The 19,027-nt window shown below is 32.7% G+C and overlaps 1 pseudogene; it reads right to left on the bottom strand.

The window, feature by feature from the left end:
* The window catches only part of LOC149552198 (receptor homology region, transmembrane domain- and RING domain-containing protein 2-like), a 128,089-nt pseudogene that overhangs the window by 1,612 nt on the left and 107,450 nt on the right, over nt 1-19,027 (bottom strand).

The following is a 19,027-nucleotide window of genomic DNA, read 5'->3' as shown; positions in this document are numbered from 1 at the left end:
GACATCATAGTATACTAGTCTTGAAATTGAAGTGTACCCCGCCAAGTCTAATTAGACCTCCAAAATGCATTACTCTATTGGGGGCAGCCATAAAAGCTCTTCAGGAGAAGGAAAGACTTGTGTAGATGTATGTCACATAATCTCCAATTTTTCATTCGTTCTGGGACAAATAGTCAAACTAAAGTTATAACGATCCAGTTTGAAGTATGAGTTAAAATCCTCTTCTACGCCAAAAACAATACAATACATGTTGAGGAGGAAGCAATGTGGCTTTGGTTTGGGGAATTATAGATGGTTTTGTCTCCTCAGTTGAATAAAATCAAGGAATGGTTAGCCTATATCGTTATCCTCCATCTAAATAATGAATAATTGTAATCTCAAAAGAGAGCGAAATAAAACTGTCAGTGTTTCCAATTACATGGTCAGTAATAATAACTTAATTTGTAAATGTGTAGTTGCGATTAGATTAGAAAAAAATGAAGTGGTGTGATACTTCATATTTAGTTTTAATACCTTTTCATCCTCATACAAGTATAAGATGTAAAATCAAACAATAGACATGATCTTACAATCATTATCACACAAGAAGATTATATACTTACACATTGGATATACTGCAAATAAACAGTTTTTTGAAATATTGAAGCAAGATAAATCCACCATTGCCAGGTTTATAATGTAAGATAGAAGTGCATCACTTCTAGAATATCCCTTGCACACTTCATCTTCTATATTGTATTTCCTACAACTTACAACATCTCATTCTTATCTTTCAACTAAAAATTATTTCTATTGCCTGCCAGTCACGGTTTGCACATAGTTTTTTTATGAGATCACCCATACCTTATCTGATAAGGATTCTTAGCTCAGAAGAATGATAATAAGATAGGATAGATTTTTGGTTATACTTAATACTTTAGTTATTTTCTTTGTTTCAATAATAAAACTTCTTGAGGTAATGCTTTTTTCACGTACTGGCAAAAAAAATATGACCTAAACATGTAATCTATTATTACTATACAAACAAATAGAAATTTGATTGGTGCAAATAGGTAAAAATATGTCATGGCACAAACTTCATAGGTTATCAGATTTGAACAATGTGAAAATTGTTATCCATTACCAACCAAACATATCTTGATAAGTAGGAGATATTTTTCTATAGCAAATCAAATTGTGATATTTCTATCAGGATTTAACTGTGCAGTTTTTGAGTCAAACTCATTGACCCATGTTTCATGAGTAGCATTTCACATGAACCCATTTGTCATGAGAATGAATGGAACACTTAGCACTTATATCTGTATAACTCTTAGCACATACATATTTTGTTTTCAAATGCTTTGTAAAAACAATAACAAAGTTCACATATAGAAAAGAAAATAGGAGGAAAAGAAAGACAACTAATCTAGACAATAGAAAACCCATAAGTACTACAAAATGTATTAATTGCAGCTTGATTGGCAGGTTCTAAAGACTTTTGAATGATGGGGGCATGTGCCAAGTAAGATTTAAGAAATCCTTTTGGATCTTTAACATCCCTAGCTGGATCCTCTTTCTTTCCAACATTGTAAAGTTGAGAATATATTGGAGTATATCTTGTAGTCTCTTTAGGTTTGGAATTTCCACCTCCTCCTCCTGAAGTTTTAGAATAAGGGCTATATGCAAACTTTTGGGTTAGTACAACATACATATTATTTGATAAATGTGGTGACACTTTGAAAACTATTACAACCTTTATAATTATATTTTTAAAATAGATTTACACAACTCAATAGTGCATAGCTAATAATGTTTTATATATTTTACTTATCACTTGATCTATCTTTATGTTTTGATCAAATATTCTACCACATCTTTCATTGTAGTTCTTTCTTGTTAATTGTTACTCTATAACCCATTGATAGGCCCTAATTTGGAAATATATTGATTCAATAAAAAATTATCAAATTATTTTCCATGTAAACTACACCATATATATGTAGAGCCAAAACACATAATTATTTGATAAATTTTGAGGAAAGAAAATCTAATTGACATATAGGCTAGTTTTATATGTTTAATTGTTCTATTTGTATATATCAATTAAATTAATATGAATCGAAATGCACCATGACAAGTGGTGTGTCTAAAAGTGGTTTAGATTTTTGTCTAAAAGTGGTTTAGGCTTGTCTAAAATAAATAGTAGGGATCTCTCTATATTTTTTGGATCTAAGGAAATGCATAACCAACACATAATTTTTACATTAGAGATAGTAAAATTATTGTCTTGAGGTTTGAACAAGTAATATTTCTTAAAATGAAAAAAAATGCAAGCAATAATGTGTGCTTTTTTCCTTGTTTGTATTGCATCTACATATTAAGATTTAAATTTTTTAAATTATGCGTATTTGGAAAGAGTATGACCTTCACAATGATCATTTTAGATAAAGGTTTGTGTGAATGAACATTTGATCATGTTCTCATTGACATGTTATTTGCAATATCATTGTTATTTATTAGTATTTCAGTTGTGTCTGGGGTTGATAATGTATCTTTGTTTGTCCTCTTGTTATTATACAAACTCTTGCCATACGATCTTTCGTATATGGGGCTTTATTTGATTTTTGTTTGCTAGTGCAAATGGTCATTTAGGTCATTCGCAAGTAATAGTGTGAAGCGTCAAGAAGGAAGGACCAAAAGGAAACAAAGAGTAATTTAAAACAATAAAAAAAACTCACCTATTGCAAAACGTCTCCATCAAATCTGCAGGAGGAGGAAGCTCATGAAGATCTACAAAATTCTTTCCAAACCCTAACCTTTATTCGTGACTATGAAGCAAGAAAAAGAATACAAATAATGATTAACAGTAGGATTTTTACCCTAATAAGTGCTTGATTGCGACATAATTTAAACAAAAACTTTAACTAATGTAATGCTATCCTACTATTTGTTGATTGTGACATAATTTTAACAAAAAGTTTAACTAATGTAATGCTATCCTATTATTTATTATAATTAATATGGTAAAATTAAATAATTTTAATAGATTTATTAAAGTATATTTTATCAAAATGTCTAATATATGTTTATTATTTTCTTATGTTTGGAAAATTTTTGTGCATGCATTGTAATATCAAACATTATAAAATGACATTCAAAATTTTGTTATAAATTATAGGACATAATTAGACATGATAAAGAAATTGCATACATGTTATGAGAAAGGAATCTTTCTTAATTTTCATAGGTTCTATTATTCATTCTAGTGGTGTATTACTATCAGTTAAGAATTCTTGTAAATAAGAACAAGATTTTTGGAGTCTTTGTTAATTTTTGCATGCATTTGAAGGTAAAGTATAATGTGAAGATTTAAATATTTCTAAAGACATGGGGTACTATTAGGATTATTAGATAGAAATATAATAATTACATTCAAATTAATGAGGAAAAGTTTATCTCTAGGTCGAATAAGCTACCCATAATAATAGGTACATAAACTAACGATTTGTCACTAAAAATTTTAAAACATATTTTTAAAATTGAACAAAAAAAGGAGAGTCACATCTCTTTAATGAGAGAAGGAGAAAAAGACAATGTAATATTTTCAATATAGGTATCTTATGATAAAAACATATCCTTATATAATCTCATATTTGGAGTGAGCCTATCATAGTAATGTTCATTTATTGTTGCTCACTATTTCATTGCACATTTGTTTTTACCTTAGCATAATTTCCATTATCATGAAGGTAGTTGCATTGATATCATAAAAATTCTATTAAAAAGTATTATTTTTTTTTGAAAATATTTGAAGGCCTTAAGATAACATCAAGAGTCATGTCTTCCACATAGTAGATATTTTTGGTGAACAAGGCCACTAGGGCAACTAAATGACCTAGCAGATTGGGCTTTTTAGAATAGTAGAGTTTTGGTGTAATGAAACTTATAGATATAAAAAAATATGTAATTTGGTATCAATAAATAGATCAATGAAGGCTAACTTGAACACCCAAATTTCAATGCCCCACTCCTAAATAATAAATTAAAATAATATCTAATAAATGCCCTTTGTTAATGCTCACCTTCCATCACCATCAAAAAATTCTCAACTAAAAATTAATCAACAACTCATGTGTAAGTTGTCATAAAATTATCAAAGATTCACTTATAATAATAGGTTTGCACATGATCTTTGGGGTTACAAATTCTCTCATAATTTTTTGTGCCCTATTCTAGAATGCAAATATAAAATAAATATTTAATATGTAATTGATGCTAGGTAATCAAATTTCAATGCCAAATCATGTAATGGAGAATAGTGATGTGTTAATCTAATAAAAAATTAGCAAATAAAAAATTAGTGGATGATGTGTTCTTAAATATAGTAGTCAAACATCATTTTAATAAGTGTCTTTAGTTACTTCATGTCCTAAACATAAGATTGATAGAGGATACACACAATTTGATTATGTAGCAACATATACATCACCTGTCCTAAAATTATCAATTGTTAGTGTAAAAAATTAATAATCATTCAATTAGTCATCTTTGTCTAGGTAACCAATTATCTAGTCATCTATTTTCCATTTATTTAGTCATTTTAACTTATCTAGCCTTGTGATTTTATCTGATGACCAAAATGGTCATTTATTTAGTCATTTATACTTATGAATTGAAAAAAAAATGTATAATTTGATCACTTTTTTTAGTCACATGACTGAAATTTTTAGCCATATGGTCATTTATTTTCCTAAATTCTACTAGTGTATGTTGGTGTATTGTTTGACTGATGATCATCGACTTCCTTCTTCTTCTCCTTCCTTCGATCGATAGCTACACATTTTTACAACCAAATACTTTGGCCATCAATGACAACACTTCCTACTTTTTTCAACCTTTGTGACAAAGAGACTTGTAGGGTCAACAATCTCCCCCTTTGGTATTGATGGAAAACCATCATTTACCAACATTCTATTTTTTTGATTTGTGAAGTTCCTTTGATGGAAAAGTTGGTTACCATTACTTTGCCTATACCAGTGATGACCATGTTTCTAGTAGATGGACTTGGCATTGATTTTTTAAGAATCCCCCTAATAGTGTTCCTATCTCACTTCATTCCTTTTTCATTTTTGTGTCCTATTCTTTCCTTGTTCCTGTTCTCCTCTTATTTCTAAATTTTCCTCCTTTTTTGCTATTTTCTCTCTGCTAATACTATTATCCCCTTGTTTGGCTTTCTTATTTTCCTTTTTCTTCCTCTTAATTTTTTCCTTAATCTCCCCCATTTTTGTATATTCTCCCCCTAATATTGTTAACCTTTCTCTTTGTATATTATCCCCCCTTTTGTCATAAATGACAAAGGGTTCTATGGGATAACTACAAGTCTTTGGATATATCTTGGTATTGACCCTATATGGAGGCAAGATAATTATCCAATGATGCCTTCAGGTTTGTGAGAGAAATGATCTCACTCTTTGTATTGCCTAAGAGTATTTTAAGTTTGCTCAATGTATTGCTCAAAACTCTGAAGACTAGTGCATTTGTATTTGAAATATGCATTTGGATGATGCTTGTCATTTTGGATAATTTATATTGTAATTAAATCAATATGATAGCCCTCTTCTTGTGCTCATATTTGATTTGATGAATAAGGTTTGATGTTCCTTGGGGTCTTGGAAAAATAGTCAACTACAGAGTCAATGACTACATTGAAGTTATCTTTTAAATTTTGCAACTCTTGTTGAGCTCTTTGTATCTTTTGTTCTAGATCCAATGAGAGTACTCATGGATCTGATATCTTATTCATGCATATTGTAGAGGATTTCATAGTTTCTTTTAGTTTTTCTTTTGTCTCCTGTAGAGTGGTCATGTCTTGTTCTACCAGGTTTTGCAATGTACTTAGTCTTTTGGATTCAAGCTTCTTTTTCACCAATGCTTCAACACTCCCTTGACTATCTTTTAGCTTGTCAACCAATGTGGAAAGTTGGTCGATTAGATTTGTATTAGGATCATATATGACATCTAAGGCTAATTCTACAATTATGTTTCTAGTTATTACCAATGTTCTTGCCCCTTGCTCATTTTTGAGTTCTCCTTGCCTCTTCAAATACTACTTCTAGTCATTGATTTCTTCTTGGTTCTTGTCTTTGATAATTTCTTTCTTTTTAGAAATAAGGGTGTCAAGTTTCTCCTTTTCTTTTATGGTGCCAACATCCTTCTAATTAAATTTACTTAATCTTTAGAACTCAATGATGATGATGATGAAGATGTCATCATATGCCTAACTGACATTCCCTTCTTCTTAGAGTACTCACCACCTATCATTCTTGACACTCTTAATGCTCTCTTTCTTCTTTCTTTTCCATGTCTCTTTCTTTTAGAAACTCTCAATCTTGAAGATGAAGGTCTATTTGTGATACCTTTCTTCTCTTTATGTGGCTCTTCTTCTTCTTCTTCAACCTCTTAACCTCCCTGTAGTGGTGATTTTGGTTCTTCCTCAAATTTGGGGGATTTTTCCTCTAACGGATCATCATTTGGTACTTGTACCAACTCAGGTGAATTATCCCATTCATCTTCATGCTTCTTTAGTTAAGAATAAATAGAGATGGCGGTTGTGTTGAGATGTCATTTTGCATGATACTTAATGGTAGGAATCCTTTCAAACTCCTCTCTTGAAAAGCTGATCTAGGATCAACTCCAAAGTTTTGGATGATCTTGCAATCTACTAGAATTCACTCAATTAAAGATAAATGTGTTTGTTCATAAATAAATCTTTGCTAGTTTGAACCAATTTCGGATAAGATGATCAATCTGCTTTTTTTTTCAAAATTAACCACGAAAATAGATATATTTTTGGCATTTTCTATTTTTTAATGAATAAAATCTAACAATGAAACTATATGAATTCCTAATTTAACCAAGGGTTAGTAAAGCAAATAACAAAGATAAGGTAATGAGAGATGAAAGTAAATTGCATGAAAGGGAAATTCCTAATGGACATAAACCATAGTAACAACACATCTACAAGTTAAATCATTAAAAATATTAGGTAGGAAACCAATGAAAGTAGGAGAAAAAGTTCCTCAAATCCACTAATGCAATCATCAATGGAAGATTACTAAAACTAAAAGATGTTTCACTTCTTATCAAATTGCAAGGCCATGGAAAATGCACTCACATAAGATGAGAAGCTATGTAGGAATAATAGGGTGATCTCTTCTCTAACTCTGTATGTCAACAAAATTTGTCAACATGCGACAAACACCATAACTAAAATATCACACAATCAAATCAACACAACAAAACTATTGGCTCCATTATTATCATGAACAAGAATCTACAAAAATAACATACTCCAACAAGAATAATTACACTTAGAATGAGAGCACCAATAACATATATTATTGCATCAAAATAATGATATTAAATACATGTTACATTCTCAAATTAATAAGAAACCACCTCCTTAATTTGTGTTGGGAGTGAGAGATCTCTTCATGAAAATATATACGTAAAGCTAATAAAATAAATCTAATTATGTACAAACTAACTCTCTAAATGGTGCTAAAATAGGACTTCACCCTTGTTTATATCAATTAATAGGTGCATGAGCCTTTACATGTTTAAAAAAAAAGAAAAGAAGTAGTAGATAAGAAGAAGGAACCTGTAAGGGGATTTGGGAGTCACTAGAAGCTCTAAAAATGGAAGCTTGGCCTTCTCTGAATATTTCTAAGAGTTAAACTAGAGTTAGAATGCGTTCTGATGCATGGAAAACTCTAAATTTGGAATTGATAGTTAATTGTTGGCACACCTCTAGCTTCTTCAACATTTTTGGTGCACCTTTCGAGTAGCACACCTTGTGCACCTTGGTGGTAGGTTCAAAAATCCAAAATTTTCCCAAGTGTCAAAACTATATTTCTAGCTTTTGGGTTTCCTTCCCCTTTATACTAGAGTGATGTTCGGATGTTTGCTCTTGAATTTCTCTATAATATCTATCATTTGGGAAGTTTTTGATAAATTTAATGCCTCATATTTATGCTTGACTATTTATAGATAGTTACTGATATTCATTCGAGTTTCCACAAAATCATCAAGTCTACTATCAAGTCTCAATAATACCTCTTCAAGCTTGAATGCTTTCCTAATATCTTCATCAGATGAAGCATCCTCAAAAGTTCTTTGAAATTGTTCAATCACTACTTACATTAACTAGAGCTTCATCTTTGGCTCATTGTCAAAAATCTCAAGGGAAATAGCATCATAATACATATTTGCATCCAAAATTTGCTCTTGAGACTGGCTTTTTATCTTTTGAATATCTTCATGAAGTTCTTCCATGACCTTATTTTTGGCAGCTATCTTTTCAATCCAATCCTCAAGTTTATCAATCTCATCTATTGTATACACTTCCATTAGTGTATGATACCTTTGACCTTTTATTATTTGGAGTGCTTGAAGGTGTTTTCCCCAAGTATGTACCTAATCCATAAGCTCAAAATCCTAGTCTACTATAGATACTAGTTTCTCTGCATTAGAATGAACATTATGCAATAGGTTCAAATTATCCTGTATTATCTCTACACCTTTCTGCTCAAATTGTCATGCTATTGCTGACATGCTTCCAAAAATGAATCAACTTGGACACTCCCCTTATCTCTCCTTTCTAGTGCCACAATGAGAGTAACCTTTGGGCGATCTTGATCTAATGGACCTATAATTCCATGCAAATATCCTCTTAGTAGCTCATTTTATTTGTGAAACTTTATTAATTCATTCTCATTTTCATCAAAATGATTGAACACCTCCCTGTCTCCCGTACTGATCATTACTTTAGCTATGTCTACTGTGAGCTTTCCTAATAGGACTTCTATAATCTGATAGTTCTTAGGAGTCAAATCTTCTATCTCAACATGTAGAGGAGGAATGGATATGTGAGAAAGTAGGTCCTAATCTCCATTCTTCATTATGAAGGTCAATTGTTGCACATCACCCGTAGGTGGCTCAGGCCTCTTGATGGCTTCTACTAGCACACCCATAATCTCCTCTTCATTTAGATTTAGCTATCACTTTTGTCAGATCATAACTTCCCTCTTCAACCAAGCTAGTGTAATGCCCATAGGAGACACATATTTGGTTGAAGAGGAAGATTTCCAAGCAGGCCCTTTTCCCTTATCTGTCCTTTTTGGAGTCTTTTCCTTTATAAAGAGATCTACATTTGGTGTTTGTATATCTATTGTATCTAAAGTCCTTACCTCTGTATCCTAAGAAGCTTGTTGAGATTCTTTAGGTATCTATCCTTCCTCAGATACTTCATCGAATGGTCTCTATTCAGGCTCTTCTTTATTCACTACTCTTTCTTCTTTGTTGATAGGAGGGAGGGGAGTGAATAATCCTTTTTCCAAAAATGAAAAACCCTAAAATGATGGTGGTGAGGTACCTGGAGTTCCTTGTGGTAGAGGTGGCATTTGATTCCAATTCTCTCCCAAAGGTTGGTTCATGGGTGTATCTTATATTTTATCACCTACCATTTTAGTCCCTACTGGCATACAGTCAAAATCAAATATGTTGAAAATATCTATTCCCTAGCCTCTTGCTGATCCATCCATTGTTGCTACTCATCCTCCAAAGTTATAACCTCAATAGGTTGCTTGGGAATAGATGGCAGTGTAATGGTGGAGCTTCTCCTTCTTGCTTATGGGCAACCCTTTCCAAGTGTGTCCTTTGATTCAATGGGAGATTGTCTTCTTCATCATCTTCATCTTCTTCATCCACCTTGGGGATGGTTTCCAGGACTAGAGGAATAGGTATAAACTTTCTTTGTATCTTCTACCTCCTAGTCCTTCTTACAATAGGTACAACCCTAACTTTCTTAGTAGGTGAAGGAGAGGCTTGTTCCTCTTGTGCAGGTGGGGATACCTCATGTGCTTCCTAATTTGGTTGTTGTTCTTGTTCATGTTCTAGTGGAGGTACTTGTGGAATATCCTAAGCTTGATTGCTTCTTCATTTTGAGGCTCTTGGTTCTCAGGTACTTGAGCTACCTCTTGAGATTGAGGTTCTTCAACTTTAAGCATAGCTTGCTTAGGAGAATCTCTTTTCCTCTTGTTTTTTCCTTTGTCTACTTTGAAGTAACCAACTTCCCTATCATGCTTATATACCACTTTCAGCCTAACAAGAGATTGTGCATGGAAAGTTGGTACTATTATTTTTGCACCTTTACCCTTAATTGGGTGTGCTATGGCCTAAAAGATAATAGTCTAAGGAACCAGGTCCAACTTAAAGGGCTTCTTGATCTAGTCCCTTATCAATTGGATTATATGTCTCACCCCGTGATTGATATCTACATTCTATTTTTTGTCAACCTCTGTATTCATGATTGGTCTATCAAATATCTTGTCATGATTGTACAAGGGATCTAAGATCTCTTGAGTGCCTTGTTGGAAAACCTTTAGTGGGATCTTTATCTTCAAGGTGCTTCCTACTAGATATAGAGTCATCCTACAATAATCCCTAATTTGGATATCATAGTCATCTATCACATTCATCCAATGATCTTCCACTACATTTTCATGAACAAATTATTTTCCTACCAAAAGTTGAACACTGCCAATATTGTCAAAAAATGGACAAGGTGAGTTGTAGTTCTCCAAGGGATATTGATCCCATTCTACATCAAAGGTCATGATATACTATATCCCTCAACTTCAAATGGACCTATAGTGATGGGCCATATCCAGGTCTTCTTATGCTATTTCCTCACTTTATCATATGCAAATGTGAGTTGTCTCACAATCTCCAACAAAATAAGCCTATCTAATGGATATCTCAAGAGTTTCTTTGGATTCACTATTGTATCGACTACCCTTAGGTAGGTGAATGTCTTGAACTAGATGTAATAGACACCCATCTCTACAATCCTTTCTACTGCCTCTACTGACATCCTCTTAGCATAATCACCCTTGATGAACCAGAGGATTGCAAAAATGAGAGCATAATTTACTATTATGTATTCTTTGCTCTGATCTAAGAGCTTCTTCTTTACTAGTTGGGGGTATACCACATAAGGCTAGGCATTATCATCTTGCATGCTTCCCCTCTTGAGACATCCTAGATAGTCAGTCATCCTTGCTGCCAATAAATACACCAAGTATTATGTCATATAAAACTTAAGATCAACCTTTACTCCTACCAACTACTCATCTAAGTTTTCACTTAGTATTGTAGCCCAACCAATTGGCAGTTTAGTTGTTCTAATGGTTTTGATGAAATGTACCATTTGAATGTTCAAGTGCCTAGCTGTTGGTAGACCCATAAGCCTAGTTAGAAGCATAATGGAGTATCCAATGTCATCTTTCATGTATCCTCTAGTCATATCTACCTTGCCCTCTCTTCATCCCACTGATGTTCTATTAATCAAGAATGACGATTGTATGATCTCTGTAGCTTCCTTTTTATTATCCCTATACCATCTTTCTAATTGATGAGAGGTGATTTTCACATACTAATTGACTCTTGAGAGATAGAAGCATAATATATTAAGTCTAGAAGAAGTTATGCAAGTTTTAGTGAAGACTTTTTTGAGATAGAGTTTATAGAAGCATGTTTTGGTAAACTTGTTATATCTCTTAGTAGAATTGATATTTTGAGAAGCCAAAGTTCAAGATGTGTAGAAGACATTTTGGAGATGATGTGGCTAAAATTTATGATCATAATATTACACATACAAAAATTTATTCAAGCTACAAGGCAAAAGATCAAGGTTATCGCTAAGTGTAACATGTTCTTAATGAGGTCCTATAATAATTAATTGAGAAGGCGTAATAGCTGACTCAAGGAATTGTTTTATGGATTTGGTATAAAAGAAGGGCATTTCCCTTTATCATGTATGGAATGTATGAACGATTGCAAGAAGCATGAAGAGCATAATGCGAAGATAATAAGAGCAGAGTGAAGTTAGAGAAAAATTCATTGTTGATGTTTTATTGTGAGATTCGAGGTTTGATTTTTGGATCTGAGGTTTGTGACCTGGTCTACAAGGTCAGTCAGTGATTGGTCTGATTGAAAAGATAGAGGAAAGAGGCTAAAGTATAGTACATGAAATTATTCTACAAGGAATAGTTGAGAGATCAGTTTGACAGTGAGTTTAGTGATCTTTCCCTAGAAGCTCTTTAGACAGTGGGTCCTTCTATCTTCTACAACTTCTAATAGGCTTGGAATCTCCTAATAGAGATTCAAAGTCTCCTAATAGGGAGTCTTATGTCCTAAATGTGTTTATAGACTCCTAACAAGGTCCATCCTCTAACAAGGAATATATATATATATATATATATATTAGTATATCTTTGTGGATATCATTCCCACTAGGGTTTCCCTAGTTAAAAAATTTGGTATAATTGTGTATGTGCATCTTGTTATGGTTTTTGTTTACTTTGATTGTATGTTTAAGATTAATTAAGGTTGATAAATGTTTCAATTAGATAACTGATTCACCCCCCCTCTTAGCTATCTTGGTGGACTATTATATCTAACCATTGGTATTAGAGCATGAAGTCCTTGAAGAATAAGCTTAACAACTTTGGGAGATCAGTGCACCTAGAAGATGGATCTTCTTGGTGAGAGATTAAAATTGTGTACAAAATTGAGAATTGAGCTTCTAGATAGAGGCACAAGTAAAGACAAATCTAGATCTAAAGAAGACATGGAGATCATAGAAGGTATTGATCTTCTTATGAAAAGAGAGAAATAAGGTTAAAAAAAAATTTCTTGTTGGACATGTAATGAGTTTAGTCATTTTTCAACTACATGCCCTAAGAAAGTAAGGAAAACTAGAAATAGTTCACTTTTTGATAAAGATGAAGAATTTAAAGCTAGCATGGAAAGATTCTTGAATGACCATTATGTTAAAGATAACAAGTCTAAATTAGTTAGGGAAAAGAAAGTAGTAGAAGAGATGATGATGTTCGTAAATTTGATGCTAGAAGTGATGAAGGTATGTTTCTTGGTTATTCATTGAAAAGAAGAGCTTATAGATGTTATAATATGAGAACTAAGAGTATTGTTGAAAGTTCAAATGTAAGAGTTGATGAGAAATTCAAGATACAAGAAAGAGTAGTTGATTACAATTTTGATGATGAGAATGTTGTCACTAAACCAAGGAATGATGAATTATTCTTTGAGACTAACAATGATTTACAAAATGAAGGTGAGAAAAGGTGGGAACAAAGTTCAGAACCTTCAATAGAGTTAATAGTTGAGATAACAACTCCTAATTTTGGTAAGAATATGACAAAGAATCATCCACTAGAGCAGATCATCTGAAGCAAAGATAAAGGCGTGATGACAAGAAGCAGAATCAATGAAGAATAATGTCTAATATCTCAAGTTGAACCAATGAATGTAGATGAGGCATGTAAAGATGACTATTGGATGCAAGCTATGAAAGAAGAATTGGATCAGATAGTGAAGAATGAAACATGGGAGTTGGTCTCTAGACTAGCAAACAAGAATGTGATAGGAACAAAATGGGTATTCAAGAACAAGATGAATGAACAAGGTGAAGTTGTAAGGAACAAAGAAAGATTAGTATGTAAAGGTTACTCACAATAAGAAGGAATAGACTATGAAAAAACCTATGCTCCTATGGAAAGAATAGAAGCTGTAAGGTTATTCTTAGCCTATGCAACACATAAGAAATTCAAAGTGTATCAGATGGATGTCAAGTCAACATTTTTGAATAGAGAAATTAAAGAAGAGGTATACATAGAACAACATGAAGATTTTCCTTTAACAAATGATAAGGACATGGTATGCAGACTAATGAAAGCATTGTATGGCTTAAAGAAAGCACTTAGAACTTGGTATGCAAGGTTGAAAAAGCATTTAAAAAACCTTGGATTTAGCAAAGGTATGACAGACAATAATCTATATTGGAAAGAAATAGATGATGGATTGATGATTTTGGTAATATTTGTTGATGATATCATATTTGGAGGAGATGATACTGAAGGTGACAAGTTTGTAGATGAAATAAAGAAGGAATTTGAAATGAGCATGATAGGGGAAATTAAATACTTCCTAGGATTATAGCTTGTGTAGGATAAGGAAGGAATCTTTATTTCTTAGACAAAGTATTTGAAAGATCTACTAAAAAGGTTTGATTTGGAAACATGTAAACCAATTGGAATACCTATGGTAACTGGACACAAGTTATCTACAAAGAATGAGACACCTACTATTGAGTAGAAGAAGTATAGATCTATCATTGGAAGGTTGCAATATCTGACTCACACAAGGACGGATATAGAAAATGTAGTTGGAATTGTTGCATGATTTCAAGCTGATCCTAGAGAAGCACATTATGGAGTAGTCAAAAGGATATTTAGATACTTGAAAGGAATACCAGAGTTTGGATTGTGGTATGAAAGATCTGATGATTTAACTTTATATCCTTAGATTGATGTTGATTGGGAAGGCAATATAGATGACAAAAAGAGCACCAATGGTGGAGCCTTCTTTCTTGGAGAAAGATTGGTTTCTTGGTTAAGCAAGAAGCAAGACTATACCTCACAAAGTACAAAAGAAGTAGAATATGTTGAAGTAGAAAAAAATTCTAATCAAGTTGTTTGGATTAAGCAGATGCTGAAGGATAGAATTCAGTGAAGCTGTTGTTGTACATTGTGATAACACAAGCATAGTGAATATGTCTAAGAATCTAGTGTTGCATTCTAAGACTAAACACATTTCCATCAAATATCACATGTTGAGAGAGAAAATCATGTCATAGAATTAGATTGGAGTATGTAAGCACTAAAAAGAAAATTGCAGATATTTTCACCAAGCCTCTTCCCAAAGAGACTTTTAAGTATATGTGAGGTATGCTAGGGGTTATGTACCTACCTATGTCAAAGTTTTTATTTGGACTAAATTTTGATACTTCCTATATGGGGGAGTATCTTTGATGGTAGAAATCTTGTTGGATGTTATTTTGAATAGTGTCTTTGGACACTTGAGCAAGTCAGAGACAATTTTTGTAGAGATTAATGGTTGCTGAAACCTTTGACATTGATGTTAATGGGGGAGAGATTACAAGATGAAAAATTGTTTGATATAGAGTACATTGAAGAGAGATATTATAGTTTGATATAGAGTACATTGAGGCATATCGATGGGGAGAATGATTGATGAAGAGATAACAATCTTTTACAGTTGGTATTTTTGGAACTAGATGTTTTTCATCTATGTTGCCATCAATCCCAAAGGGGGAGATTGTTAGAAGCATGAAAGATGATGATACTTCTATGGGGGTTTATTGTAGAAATATGATTAGATCATTATCATGATGATATTTTACATTTATAATTGTGTTTTTCATTGATGTCAACATAGTAGTTTTTTGTGGTATCTAATAGAAGAAAAATAGAAAGATCAAGTTGGTATGGACAGATCATTGAGAATTTTCACTAAGAAAGGTTAAAGGGAGATACTAATAAGTGTCTAGTATATGAAGATAACCTTAGAAGCTTAAGATATGAAGTTTGGAAGAAGTTATGCAAGTTTCGGTGAAGACTATTCTGAGATAGAGTTTACAAAAGCATGTTCTGGTAAACTTGTTATGTCTCTTAGTAGAATTGATATTTTGAGAAGCCAAAGTTAAAGATGTGTAGAAGACATTTTGGAGATGATGTGGTTAAGATTTTTCATTATAATATTATACATACAAAAAGTTATTCAAGTTACAAGGTGAAAGATCAATGTTATCGCTAAGGGTAACATGTTCTTAATGAGGTCTTATAATAATTAATTGAGAAGGTGTAATAGCCAATGTAGGGAATTGTGTTATGGATTTCATATGAAGGAAGAAAATTTTCCTTTATCATGTATGGAATTTATGAATGATTGCAAGTAGCATGAAGAGCAAAAGGTGAAGATAAGTAGAGTAGAGTGAATTTGGTGAAAACTTCATTACCAAGGTTTTATTGTGAGATTTGAGGTTTGATATTTGGATCCAAGGTTTGTGACCTAGTCTACAAGGTTAGGCAGTGATTGGTCTAGTTGAAATGACATAGGAAAGAGGTTAAAGCATAGTACATATAATTATTTTGCAAGGAATAGTTGAGAGATCAGTTGGGTAGTGAGTCCTTCTGCCTTCTACAAGTCCTAATAGGGTTGGCACAACTCCTAACAGGGTTGGAATCTCCTCACAAAGATTTAAAGTCTCCTAATAGGGACTCTTGTCTACTAAATGTGTTTATAGATTCCTAATAGGGTCCATCCTCTAACAAGGAATATATATATCAGTATATCTTTGTGGGCATCATTCCCATTGGGTTTTTCCCTTTGATCAAGGGTTTCCCTAGTTGACAAATATGGTGTAATTGTGTATGTGCATCTTGTTATGGTTGCTATTTACTTTGATTGGATGTTTAAGATTAATTAAGGTTGATAAATGTTTTAATTGGATAACTAATTCACCCCCCTCTCAGTTATCTTGGTGGACTATTACTTCTAACAATTTTGATTTAGTGTAGTGTGTGCAAGTTGAGGATGTTTGGTGCACCTCTGAATGGTGCAGAGGTGTACTCATGGAGACTCGAAGGAGATAATAAGTGAAAAGAGAGGGTGATGGCTTCGGGTACTTATAAACTAGGGGTCATGCACACCATTTAGATGTGTGCACCTCCAAAGGGAAACACATGCACACTAGCACACCTTGATAGGTACACATGTGTGCTAGGTGTGCTAGTGCACTCCTTATAAATTAGTTTTATTTTTAATTTCCTCAAAATCTAACACATGGGTTTTTCAGGTAGAGGACTAGGCAAGATCCAATCTCTAGTTAGAGTCCCAAAAAGACTTAGACCCTAGACTAGGGGTCTAAAAAAAATAAAATGTTTTTACTAGGTTGTCCCCATCTCTAGGAGAAATGGGGTGTGCATTGTAAAAACACAAAAAATAGCCCCAACAAAAGGGAAGACATGACAAAGGAATTTCTTCATTAGCAAACATTCTTCTAACATGTGTCAAATACCAACTAAATCTTGAATACTTCAAACATATTTCAAGTCACTTCATAGTCAAAATCTAAAAATCTTGAATCTCCAAGTTTAGTATCTGTTCAATGTATCTATTTCCTTCAACATCTGAGAATACAGTCTATCATGAGATTCTAACAACTTGGAGACAATCTTCCACCTTGCCAGTTCATTCATTAGGAATCCTCACAAAACCTATTTATCAATCACTTATTTCACTAGATGAGAGCATCTATTATGAGGGCTCTTAATAGGTTATCAATTTTCATTTGAGGTCCTAGGTAATCTTTCAAATTTTAGTTCACGTAGCTCGCATGTTGCCAATTGACTCTTCTATGAAGTAATTGTTTTGATAATGAATAACCAATTTGAAGTGCATATCCCTACTTGTCAGATTACCTTTCTCATACCCTTTTGAATCTTTCATTCTTAACACCACCTTTCCTTTTTTTATTTTCTTTCTATACCTTGACCACACTTAGACTATGTAGCCAAGGCATTGGTGTCATTTCTTAGATTCATTCTTTAGTTGACATCCCCCACATTCCTCTTTTAAGAACTTTTGAACACTCTCATACCAAATAGTAACCTTAGCTATTATTTGAAAAAAAACCTTTTGTCTGAACTGGCAGGGTTTGGACTATCCCTTTGCTTCCATTGAACTTGTTTTGAAAACACTAAGATAGTAAATGTTTGAATTTGCAAAGTATTGAGAACTATTGATTTGTAATTCTAAATTCAACATTGGAACTCCTCTATTACTGCAAGTAACATATGTTCTTGAGTTGGTACAAGAAACAAAATCATCTGAATTCTTTGATAAAGAAATAACTCTTCCCAAAAGTTGAAACCAAAAAATGGTTTATGAAATGCGTCAAGATAAAATCTTGATTACACCTAACCCCCAGACTGACACAACTTTGAAAGAAAACAAACAACTAAAATTAAACACACGAATGAAAGTAAACACACTTGTAAAAATTAAACACACCACTGAAAGAAAATACATGCATAAATTAAACACACATACAAATGAGAGATATATATTTAAAAAAAAATTTAAAATTAATTTTAAAATTTAAAAAAAAAACTTTTTAAGGCCTCAAAGTAATGTTTTAGGAACTGGCCATTGATGGGCAATGAGACCAATTCCCCTTGTATTGAACTCAACCTAAAAGTAAAATCTCTGCAATTTGATAATGACCAATCCACAAGTGTTGAAACTTAGTGTGGCTTCCTAGCTTTTCTTTTTCCTTGTCCTGTAGAAGAACAAGGTTAGATATTTTGAAAGATTTGATTTTGGCCCACTTATTGAACCACCATTTAATGACAACCTAATGTTTTTCCATATGCTCTAAAGAAATTGTCTATTTATCATGCATATTTTAGTTGAGTATGCCAATTTTTAGGATTTTCCTTCAATAAAAATCTTATCACCGGGATCAAGTTCTTATTTGTAGATTTGGCCACACCATTTCCTTGTAGATAGTATTTGAAGAGAACTTGATTATAACCTAGCTATCCAGCATCCACTGGGTAAGGAATATTGATGTAAAGGTTGATCCATTATCACAAACTAGAAAGAATGGAATCCCACACTAGTAAATTTGGACCCAACTTTTGACCAATGTTGGTCAAAATTTTGACCCAAGTTCGTCGCTATTTTTCTAGTCAAAATTTCAACCAAATTGTAGGTTGGTCAAAATTTCAATGAATAAATTCGTTAAAATGTTTTTGTTTTGGTTGAAACAAATTTTTTTTGACAAATATATTTGTCAAAATTTTGACCAACCTACAATTTGGTCAAAATTTTGATGAGGAAAATAGCAATGAACCTAGGTCAAAATTTTGACCAACATTGGTCAAAAGTTGGGTCCAAATTTACTAGTGCCAAATTTGGTAATAATGTGTTCTTCCAAGAAGTCTATAACCAACTTTTTCATGCAATTTCTAGAAGTCTTAGCCTCTATCCAACATGTGCAATAACTTGTAGCTGTGAGAACAAACATATTTCCTATCGA

Source organism: Cupressus sempervirens, chromosome 6 (assembly GCF_028749045.1).
Source record: "Cupressus sempervirens isolate cs-2001-9-10 chromosome 6, ASM2874904v1, whole genome shotgun sequence".
Classification (NCBI taxonomy): Eukaryota; Viridiplantae; Streptophyta; class Pinopsida; order Cupressales; family Cupressaceae; genus Cupressus; species Cupressus sempervirens.
This window is presented reverse-complemented; position numbering and strand designations above follow the sequence as displayed.